This window comes from Ricinus communis, chromosome 4 (assembly GCF_019578655.1).
Source record: "Ricinus communis isolate WT05 ecotype wild-type chromosome 4, ASM1957865v1, whole genome shotgun sequence".
Taxonomy (NCBI): Eukaryota; Viridiplantae; Streptophyta; class Magnoliopsida; order Malpighiales; family Euphorbiaceae; genus Ricinus; species Ricinus communis.
This window is the reverse complement of record NC_063259.1, coordinates 12,708,761-12,719,973: the sequence shown is the minus strand read 5'-3', so window position 1 is coordinate 12,719,973 and position 11,213 is coordinate 12,708,761. Positions and strand designations below refer to the sequence as shown.

General features: G+C 33.9%; 1 non-coding gene across 1 annotated transcript; it reads left to right on the top strand.

The window, feature by feature from the left end:
- Positions 1–387: 387 nt before the first annotated feature.
- LOC112535111 lies at positions 388–494 on the top strand. Its single transcript, XR_003079305.1, has one exon. It is a non-coding gene; the product is annotated as a small nucleolar RNA R71 (small nucleolar RNA).
- Positions 495–11,213: the final 10,719 nt, after the last annotated feature.

Sequence of the window (11,213 nt, the reverse complement as noted above, 5' to 3'; positions counted from 1 at the left end):
ACATAATTAACTTGCTCCGGCTTAGGAAAAGTATTGCCATTTTGGCAATGTTGACTTAGATGACCACCCCTACACCAATCACAAGTCATAACTTGTGCTTGTCTTCCAGACAAAGACAAGTCAAAGCATCCACCTTCCTACTTATGGCCTCTAATTGTGCATTTATAGCTACTATAGGGTCTACCGCATGGATTTCACTCCCTTTAACCCTAACCTGCTCTCTTGGATTCTCCTATTGGTAGTTCGTGACTGCCATATCCTCAATAAGATCCATAGCTTGCTCAAGAGTCCTATTGTTTAGTGATCCACCTGCTGCAGCATTAATAGACTGTTTTACCTGCGTAATTCAGTCCATTAAAGAATGTTTGAGTTTGTAGCTACAAAGGTAAACCATGGTGTGGACTGCTCCTCATTAAATCCTTAAAACGTTACCAACAATCATACAGAGTCTCATTCTCTTGTCGAAGAAACCATGCTATGTCATTCCTCAACTTAGCCATCTTAGAAGGTGGAAAGTATCTCTCCAAGAATCTCTCGGCCAGTTGATTCCAGGTCGTAAATGTCCCAATTGGAAATGATTTCAACCACTTTTTTAGCTTATCCCTCAATAAGAATGGGAATAGCCTCAATCGAATAGCATCATCCAATACCCTATTAGTCTTAAAGATGTCGCCAATGTCTAAAAAATCATCCAAATGAGTGTTTGGATCTTTCTTAGGCAAACTATCAAACATGCAATTTCTTGCACCATCTGAATAATGTTTAGCTTGACCTCAAAGTTGTTTGCTGCAACATTCAGCCTAACAGTACTCGATGTGGCCCCATTAAGAGTTGCATGTGCATACTCTTGCATAGTTCTCTCTATAAGTGGAGGTGTCATTCTTAATTGATCCCCTTCTTGGTTTGGTTCTCCTTCTTAGTTCTGATTCTGTAACACTGCCACTGTTTCGGCTAAAGCTCGTTCTCGCTCTTCTCTTTGTTGCTTCCTCAAAGTTCTTTTCAACTTTGGTTCGTAAGTGAATAGTTCTGACGAACTAGCTTGAGTCAAACACAGATTCAGGTACCTAAAGAAAATACAAACACAACAAAGATAAATTAAATGAAAAATAAAAACACTTGATCATTAGCTTTTGAATTAGTAAAAATATTACAATACAGAAGAGTCCCCGACAGCGGCGCAAAAAACTTGATGCACGATATCCGCACACGGTAAAGTGCACTAATCGTATCAAGTAATATAATAATGAATAAGAGTATAGTTCCACTTGGGACCTATTGTGAGTACTACCTTCAATCATACACTAACGTTTAGTAATTAAAATGTTGTTTGGGTGTATTAAGTTTAAAAGTAAAACAATCTTGAAAACAAAGATTAAAATAATTGGTAAATTTATACAGGATAAAGCCTATTTAGATAGTGAATCCCCCTAATAAGTTAAGTATTTCATCAAACAAACAACAATTAATTCAATCAACAGTTGAGTTGGCATTCCACAAAATTAGGCTTAAACCTTTCTCAAGTGATTAAACCCCTAATTCCTAAGAGGAAGGATAGGAATCTCTTCTCAAACCCACTCACTTAGGTCATGCATTAAGATTAAGGAACTATTAAACCAAAGGATCTTGTAGATCTATCTCTAGTATCATAATCAATCCTTAATCTCTAAGATCTAATCAATGCATAAAGAGTTATCTCTAATCAGTTTATGATAATAAATCCTGATTAATACGTTGACTTATCAATTAAAATAGATAATTAAGCAACCAAAGGGAAAAACAACTCATAAAAAAGATTAATTACATTAACTTTGAATCGATCCATACAAAACAAATTAGGGTTCATCGAAACCCAAACAGCAAGAAAATTAGTTCCTAGACATTACAATGAAGAGTAAAGATTAGAGGAAGAAGATCTCAAACTAGTCATGGAAGAGTAGAACTGGAAAGCTTCAATCTTGAATCTTTAATATTGAAAAGTAATGAAGGAAATGATGTTCTGCCTTGAGAAATACCAATCAAAACCATGAAAATATAAGGAAAATGAAGTTTCTAAGTGTTTCTCTCTCTAGAAATGAAAATATGATGGAACTCCCTTAAAGTAACCATAAAAGTTCCTTTAAATAGTGTATTTTTATGATTGACACGGGGACCACATGGGCACCACACAGTCGTGTGACGTCCTTAGCTTTTTGTAGCTTGAATATGTGTCTCCGTCTGTTCTTTACTTTGCAGGCTATTTGTAGCCCTTGAAGAGTAATTCATTTTAGGATTTTTAATCACCTCAATCAAACATCTTTAGCTCTATATAAGTCCAAAAAACTGAGACTGACCCAAACAGAAACGAACTACACAACATCTGACTTCGACCCAAGTTTTCTCATCCTTAGCAGCTTAATATGGAGTTAAGCCATTCATAAGAATTATATCTTAGGAATTCCTCTACAAAATTGATGAAGACACTTTTCAATTCTAGACATGGAAGATCATGAAAAACTGCATTGAAGCTAATGCGATCAAATTTGTGTATTGCTGAAATTTGCCTTTCATCATCAATTTTTAAAACTCACACGGGAAGGCCACATGCCCGTGTGGCTTCCCTTGTCAGATAAAACTTTGAATAGATATGCCTTTCCTTTGCCCGATTCTCATACTTTTTTATTCCATTTGACTCCTTGACATGTATTATCCTCAAATTTGTGTAAGCTTAATATGGAGTTTAGCCTTGTGGAACCTTCATGCGATCTGCCAATTTTCAAAACTCACACGGGAAGGCCACATGCCCTTGTGGCTTCCCGTGTCAGATAAAACTTTGGGTAAATGTGTCTTTCCTTTGCCCGATTCTCATATTTTTTTAATTCCATCTAACTCCTTGACATGTATTATCCTCAAAGTGCCTAAAAGAACCGAAAATTAAGCTTAAACAAACAAATCAAACTCAATTGAAGGTAAAATATAAAATAAAGCTCAAAAGTAAGTGCCTTTAGAACTTATCACTTCCTCATATTAATATGTATTTTTTTAATTTTCTTCCTGATTCGTGGTTAGATTCATCAAATTAACATGCACAGGATTCCTCGACAATTAAGATGCGCTTATTGAATACTCTATATGCTTTACTGTATATTGACTATCCAAGGAATATTCCTTCATCTGACTTTGAATTAAATTTTCTAAGGTAATCATTTTTATTACTTAGTATGAAACACTTGCAACCAAATGCATAAAAGTATGACAGATTAGGTTTCCTCCCTTTCCACAGCTCATAAGGTGTCTTATTTAAAGTAGGTATAATCAGGACACTGTTTTGGATATAACAAGCAATATGTGTGGCCTCTACCAAGAAATACTTAGGAAGGCATGCAAGATGGTTCTAGCTATTTCAGCTAAAGTTATGATATATTCCATGATCTTTGAAATATGAGTCAAACGACTCATTTTCAAACTCTCTCCCATGATCACTTCTAATAGACGTGATAATATACCCTTTTCATTTTGAACTCTCTTGCAAAAGTGTATGAATGCAGAGTAGGCGTATATGTTAGATGTGATGGATAAGACCCATGTGAATCATGAGTAGTCATCTACTATCATAAATGCATATTTATTTCCATTTAAGCTTTATGGAGTTATTGGACCAAATAATTCATAATGCAACAGTTCTAAAGGTCTAGATGAGGACATTATAGACTTCGATTTGAAGGAATTTTTTGTTTGTTTTACTTTTTTGACATGCATCACATAGATTATCTTTTTCAAATTTTAGCTTGGGCAAACCTCTAACAAGATCATTTTGACTCGGTTTTGAGATTAATTGAATCTTTATATGACCTAGACGTCTATGCCACAACCAATTGCTATCCTCAATAATGATAAGACATTTATCCTTAATGTTGCAAGAATTTAGATTAAAAATGTATATATTACAAACACGAGGACTGATGAATACAGTCTGATTTTCGATAGTTGATTGCACCTCACAGTGAGACACCTCAAACATAACTCATTTGTTCTCGTCATATAGCTGACTGACACTTAACAACTTGTATTTCAGTCAATCAACAAGTGACACATCTTTAATCTAGGGATTTGAGTTAATGATTCCTTTTCTTACAATTCTCCCTTTGCTTTTATCACTATATTTAACTTATCCACTACTAGCTTTATCTAGCTTTGAGAACTTAGATAAGCCCCCTGTCATATGTCTTGAGTAGCCATTGTCAATGTACCAGTCATCTGTTTTCTTCATGCTGCTCAGACAGAACTGCATATGACTATTAAGTCTTAGGTACCCAATCTGTGTCGGGTACTGATATGTTCATAGGTTTGAAAATTGTCCTTTTGCTACCTAGAATAAAAATTTTCTAAACATGTTTTGAACAGATGTCCCTTGCAATGACAATGAGTACAATATTTAGGATGTTTGTTCATTTGAGAAAGTTTGACTTGGCGGACCCAGATGAAGAGGCCATTGACTTGTGCCAAGATCTCTTATCCATATTAAATTTGTAACCCCTATCATGCCATTTTGTTTTCTCACAATCTATGGAGCTTGAACTAGAATGTACTACCTTAGTTTCTTTAATTAAGCGATCAATGTTAGATTTCTGTTTTTCCATGAATTTTATAAAGCTATCTCTTTCACCTTTTAATTTAGTCATGAGTGCAGTATCTAAGCTCAACATCCCTTGTAGCTTTTTATTCTCATTGGTTGTTCTTTCATTCGTATGAATGAGGTAGCTATTTTGAGTTAAAGCACAAGATAGATCACTACTTAGTTTTTTTAAGTTTCATTTGTAGAAATTCATTTTTCATAACATCAACATGTGATGAGTTATTAAGTTCAACAGTTATGGAGTTCTCAAAACAGTTGTCTCATTTGTAGAAACGAATGAATAACTAATGAGAATGACAAGCTATAGGAAATTTTGAGCTTAGATACTTCTCTCATGACTAAATTAAAAGGTGAAAGAGAAAGTTTTAAGAAAGTCATTAAGAAACAAACATCTGACTTTTATCAATTAAATAAAGGAAAGGATATGTTATATCCTTCCTCAAGCTCTAGAAGCTATGAAAAGACAAAATGGAATAGTGAAGACCATAAAATGAATATAAATGAGAAATTCTTGCATAAGTCCATTGCATCTTTATCTAAGTATGCTAAGGCTAACTTTGGCAGGAAGAAAGACATCCAAAAGCATTGTACATACTGCCATCATAATGGACATGTAGTAAAAACAGGCTTTAGGAAATTTCTATTTTGGGTGTCGAAAGGTACAAATCTAAAACTTACTGACAAATTAGAGCCTGATATAGATTGGGGACTTAAACCTGAATAATCAGATGTAGGTTTGTTTGAGTAACAAGAAAAAAAAAACAAATGATTGGTATATTGAAAGCAGCTACTCGAGACACATGACAGGGGACTCATCCAAGTTCTTAAAGCTATATATAGCTAGTAGTGGATATGTGAAAAATGGACACAGAAAGCAAAAGGAGGATCATAGGAAAAGGAACAATTAAATAAAATCCTCAAATTGAAGATGTTTCACTTGTCAAAGGACTAAAGTACAATTTTCTAAATGTAAATCGACTATATGACAAGAATAGATGAGCTATTTTTTAGGAGTCTCATTGTGACATGCAGTCAACTATTGACAATTAGACCTTATTCATTGGCCCTGCTTGGGTAACATATTTTTTTTTTCAATCAAAATTCTTGTAGTATCAATGACAGATGCTTAATCACTATCGAGGATAGTAGTTGGTTGTGGCATATGCATCTAGGTGATGTGAACATGCATTTGATATCAAAACAGAGTCAAAAGATCATGTTAGAGGTCTACCCAAGCTAAAATATGAAAAAGATCAATTATATGACGCATGTCAAAAAAGGGAAATAAAACATACCTTTAAATCAAAATCTATTACTTCCACATTTAGACCTTTTTAATTATTACATTATGAACTATTTGGTCCCATAACTCCTCAAAGTCTAAATGGAAACAAATATGCATTTGCGATAGTAGATGACTACTCACGGTTCATATGGGTCTTATTCATTGAATCTAAAATAAATACTTATTCTGCATTTATACATTTCTGCAAAAGAGTTCAAAATGAAAAAGGCTACCACTCTATCACATCCATTAGAAATGATCATGGGAGGGAGTTTGAGATGATTCATAGTGTGAATATCAATGGGATATATCATAATTTCTCAGCCCCAAGAACCCTACAATAAGATGGTGTGGTAGAGCGTAAAAATTGAACCTTAGTTGAAATGGCTAAAACTATATTGCATGAGAGGATCTTCCTAAATATTTATGGGCAGAGGCCACAAATACAACTTGTTATACTCTGAACAAGCTTAATAAGGCCTATCTTAGATAAGACACCATATGAGTTATGGAAGGGAAGGAAACTAGATATGTTATACTTTCACACATTTGCTTGCAAATGTTTCATTTTAAATAATGAAAAGGATTATCTCAGAAAGTTCGATTCGAGATCAGATGAAGGAATATTTCTTGGATACTCAATATTAAACAAAGCATATAGAGTATTCAATAAAAGCACTCTAATGGTTGTGGACTCCATTCATGTTTCTTTTTATGATTCTAACCTTAATATAGGATGAAAATATAAAGATACATATTTAGATGAGGAAGAGAAAAAAGGTGGTAATGAAGAAGCATATATCAAATAAAGGAAAATAGAGGAAAAGGATGTCTACAATGATGAGGATACATCTAATGATGAAACTGAGACGAGGAGACATCTAATGATGAAACTGAGACGTCTAATCTAGTTCCTATAGACATTTCCATACAACAACCATTAGGCCTTCCTAAAGATTGGAGATGCCATAGAGACCATCCAAGTGATAATATATTAAACAATCCATCACATAGAAGAATGACAAGAGCATAATACAAACATCTATATGGGAATATGGCAATCATCTCACAAATTGAGCCGAAGTCCTGTGAAGAAGCTCAAATTGATGAATATTGGATATCCATAATGCAAGAAGAGCTAGATCAGTTTGAATGAAATCAAGTCTAGAAGTTAGTACCTGACCTAAAGAGCAATTCATCATTGGAACTAGGTGGGTATCCATAAATAAACTAGACGAGCAAGACAATGTCATCATAAATAAAGTAAGGCTAGACTTGAAGCAGTTAGACTTCTGTGTGTCGTTGCTTGCTTTAAAGGATTTAGACTTTACAAAATGGATGTGAAAGTTACATTTCTAAATGGATATCTAAATGGCAAAAATTCTATGTTGAACAGCCACCTAGTTTTGAAAACTATGAGATGCCTAATCATGTTTTTTTAAACTTACTAAGGCTCTTTATGGCTTAAAGCAGGCCCTAAGGGCATGGTACGAGACACTAAGTAAATTCTTATTAGAAAATGCTTTTCAAGAGGAAAAATAGACACCACCTTATTTATAAATTCACAATCAAATGATTTTGTTATTGTTTAAATATATATAGATGATATAGTTTTTAGATATACTAATGTTCTCTTTCTGAGCAATTCTTGAAAGATATGTAGGGTGATTTTAATATGAGCCTTATGGGCGAGCTTAACTTCTTTTTAGGATTACAAATAAAGCAAACAGATGAAGGACTTTTCATTTGTAAAACAAAGTACACCAAGGAACTTATTAAGAAATTCAAGCTAAATGGAGCCAATTGGATCATTTATAAGTCCCTTAACCAAACTTGAAAGGATGAGAATATAAAATCTATTGACATGAAGCTGTATAGATGAATGATAGTATCTCTATTATATTTAACTATAGGCAGACTTAGTGTATGTCTGTGTGTAAAGTTTCAAGCAGACCCTAAAGAATCACATTTGATTGTTGTGAAAAGAACATTCAGATATCTAATTAGAAGCTGCAACTTAGGTCTGTGCTATCCTAAATGTGAATTCTTTGATCTTGTTAGATATAATGATGTTGACTATGCAAGTAGTAGAGAAAAAAGCACTTCATGTACCTACCAATTTTTAGGTCACTGTCTAATCTCTTGGTTCAGTAAGAAATAGACATTTATTGCTCTATCCACACCTCAGGCAGAATACATCTCAGCATGCAATATAAATTCTATAGTGAAGCAATAATTAAAGGATTATGGACTTGTGTATAAACAAATACCAATTTGTTGTGAAAACACTAGTGCCATCAATCTCTCAAAGAATCCTATACAACATTCAAGGACTAAGTACATTGAAGTAAAACATCACTTCATAAGGGACCATGTTTAGAAAAGGGATATCCAGTTACAATTCATCCTATGAGATGAGCAATTGGCAGACATCTTAACAAAGCCTCTAGGTAAGGAGCAAGTTTGCAAAAATAGAAGATGACTTGGTAGGGATAATCAATTCAGCTAAGTTACACTCAATTTGATCTCTAATTGGTAAATCAATTATGTCTTGTATTATAATGTTGAATACTTAATTGAATTATCTATAAATTTTTAAGAATTAGCATAACTTTTTACTATTAGATGTGTCATGTGCCTTCCTTAATATGTCATCTACAACGTTTTTTTTTTTGGATTGAAATTTAAGTTTTCATTTTACCCCTCTTATTTATATTTGTTCAAAATCAACTTTGAAATTAAATTTCTAAAATAAAAGCTTTCTTTTGGATTATAAAAACATGAAGAAAAGAAAAGAAAATTGATCTAATAGTTGAGTAAAAAGTAGAGAGAAAGGACATGGTAGAGACTATGGAAGGCTAATAAAACTAATAAGGAAATGTGGAGAGTAGGTACATAAGAAAACAGAAATGGTTATCTAGATTCAAAATTTAAAAGAGAATAATTGTCAGGTATTTGAGATCTCCATCATCCATCTCTATATTTCGAAAGAAAAGGAGAATCCTTATCCCCTTATTTGCCTCAATCCTTCTTCATTCAAAACCCCATATTTCAAAAAAAAATACTTTACTCTCTCTCTTAAAACCCCTAAATCTCTTGATCTCACCTCTTTCAAAACCTAGAAAATCCTCCCTTCTTCCTCTTCACTCTTTTCAAACCCATGGCTAGAAAAGCAAAAGACTCTAGCACCTCCACTACCTCCACAAAGCGAATGAAAAATAGAAAAGAAACCTCAAGTGCTTGAGATATCCATCCATAGAGACAAATACAAAATAGTGCAACCTAGGGTTTTCGATTGGAAGATCTTTAGTGACAAAGCTATAAAGTGGAGTGCTTCGAGTTCCAAGGTTGGGTTCCATTCATTCAAACTAAAGAAAAATTCTATGAGGACCTCACATTAGAGTTTTGTAGGTCAACCACGAAAGCGACAAATGAAGTAGTATGGGTAAGCATAAATGGCGAACCAAAGGAAGTTACTTCAACCTTGTTGGAAAAAGTTTTGAACTTACTAGTAGAAGGAGCGAAAATTACTGAACATACATATCACAAAAGCATCTTTGGGTATATGATATAAAGAGATTTACCTAAGAGCTCAAGGCAAATCAACCAACTCCGGGTAAGGAATTTTCCACTAATTATAGTCTTCATAATAAAATGCTCACAAGTTTATAGCTCATTGTTTTGTTCCAAGAATTGGTAGCTTGGAGTATATCACTGAACTATATTTAAAAATTGTATGGCACATAGCTAAGAAACAAAGTTAAATCATCCTTGTTGTTCAATGCTATAGCTAATATGAATCCTGCTAACGGTATGCCATATAGCATGTATCTTCCTCTACTGTTTAAGCATTTTGGTGTCCCTCTCAAAGATGGAACAAATTTAAAGTTGAGTGATATTTTTAGAAAGTTCATGATTAACAATAGTAAGTATCAAGATAATGATGAAATTGAGCTGCTTGGGACAAAGTGGGAAACTCTCAGGGGATTAAGTGAGGTAAAAAAGAGGAAAACTATAGCAAAACGACACCTGAGTTTGGTAGATAAGGAATCTGACAACAATAATGAGAATAACAAGGAGTCTGAAAAAGAAGAATTCAATGATGAGAAAGAGAAATCTATAAAGAAGACTAAGGGATCTGAAGAAGAAAGAAATGAAGAACTGATTAACTTAAATGTGGAATTTTCGGCCAGACTAAAGCAGCAAAACTTTATTGGAAAACAAATACTCAAAAAGGTAAAACAGGAGCCTGTTAAGCAATCTTCAGATGTTTAAGATGAATCTGCAGAGGGAACCAAGGGTCAAACATCTGGTATGGAAGAGAAATCTAATGATGAGCAAGAGAAATCAGATGACTCAGAAACGAGTCCTGACTTAAATACAAAGGAGAGAGAAGAAACAAAAAGAAAAAGCAAATGCAAAGGTAGACGATTGTGCTGCAATTACAAGTGACCAGAACTCTATTAACAATCTACTGAACCTGATCACTACTGCCCTCAATAGTCATCTGACTATGTTGTCAAGCCAACAATTGTGCATGGATCTTGACCCCTAGCTCAAATGTATATCAATTAATAAAAGAAATTCAAAAGAGGCATATGAGTTGGAGAATATTAATAGTACCTTTGAGAAGAATTTTAGCAGTTTAAGTCCATGGTAGCTAAAGGGTTCAAGATGAGTACGGAGAGTCAGGCATCAATGTGGAAGGAGATGTTATACATAACTAAACAACTTAGCTACCTCTCTTCTCAAACTAACAAGATGTTTTCTAAGGATGTTATTGCAGCTAGAAATAAGAAAAGAAAGGAAAAGTGTTTGAAAGTGAGAATCTAGTCAGTTCAATTGATGAAGAAAGACAAGCAAAGAAGATCAAGATTGAGATGTCAAGCTTAGAGAGGAATAAGTGGAAGAGAAGGGTGTCATGAGCACCAAGGTCTCTAAGACCACTAAGAAGGGAAAGAAAGTTACATAAATTATGAGGAAATTTTTATTTTTAAAATTTCATTTAATTAATTTAAATTATCATTAATTTATGTTAACCTAGGACTTATGTCTTGTCATAAATGCTAAAGGCACTTACTTTTGAGCTTTATTTTACTTTAGGCACTTTAAGGATAATACATGTCAAGGAGTTGAATAGAATCAAAAAGCATAAGAATCAGGCAAAGGAAAGGAATATTTATCCAAAGTTTAGTCTAACACGGGAAGCCACACGGCCGTGTGACCTTCTTGTGTGAGTTGCAAAAATGGATAGATTGCAAGAAGGGTCTACACGAGAAGCCCACATGGTCATATGCTCCCCGTGGCAAATTTTAG